Source organism: Limulus polyphemus, unplaced genomic scaffold, assembly GCF_000517525.1.
Source record: "Limulus polyphemus unplaced genomic scaffold, Limulus_polyphemus-2.1.2 Scaffold47, whole genome shotgun sequence".
Taxonomy (NCBI): domain Eukaryota; kingdom Metazoa; phylum Arthropoda; class Merostomata; order Xiphosura; family Limulidae; genus Limulus; species Limulus polyphemus.
In genome coordinates this window covers 1,362,934-1,363,976 of record NW_013665657.1, presented here as the reverse complement: position 1 = coordinate 1,363,976, position 1,043 = coordinate 1,362,934, and positions in this window count along the sequence as shown.

The window sequence follows — 1,043 nt, the reverse complement described above, 5'->3', positions numbered from 1 at the left end:
AGCATTCGTTCCGAGCATAAACCGTATGGCAGCCACTATAGTTATTGTCCTATTCGCCAACAAGAAAAGAATCACCTACCTAAGAACCTAACGAGTTATCTTTCCTCTAAGAAAATATATGGATAACTACCAATTAGTAATTTCACGTGCAATGTACGCTGGAGAAAGAAAATGTTTAGTGACCTGCTTGAATGCTCCTCTGTATCTAAACTGAGGGCTCTGAGAAATCTAATAATTTATTTCTTTTAAATGACTTATTAACTAAAGGGAAAACTGGCGCATAATACAATGGTGTACAACAGAAGTAAATAACGTTAGGTTTAGTTAGTATATTTTGTTCTGAAGGACTCAGAAATTTAGAACTACTCTGTAATAAATATCTTGTGGAATCTCCCACTATTCTGCAAACTTATCCCATCGCTCTCGGGAGAAATCAGTTTCACCCGAAAATACCACCTAAGTATTTATTCTAAGAACGCATGAGAGAGAGCAATGGAGAATATATTATAATATGTCAGTCACTACATTTGCTATATTTAGTGCCGACGAGGCCTTTCCGTCAATAACGTGGTTCATCAGGTCAGCTGGGATACGACAGACATAATATAGATCTAGACCAATGGTTCTTAACCATTTTTTCTCCATTCCCCACCGCGACACCTCAAAATATTTGATGCCCCTTAATGTAAAAACAAATTTGGTGTTGAAAAGGTATAATAATATAATGCAAAATTTAGAAATTTACCAAAAAATATGAGTTTAATTAATAATAAACTTTATATGTTTAAAGCACTTTCTAACACTTCCATAATTTTTTATCGTGTGAAATTCACTAACATACGAACAACAATGCAACTTACCGCATCGCTTCTACACCTCACAAAGTTAATGCTTAACTGATCCGAATCTAGCGATCACCGGCAATAAATGAATGACAAATTTAAAAACCGTGTCAGACGACTCAGTTTAAGTCACGGAACGTTTTTCGCTCTTCACACCCAAATGAAATTTTTTACTTATTGTAGCATTTTCATATTGCTCCC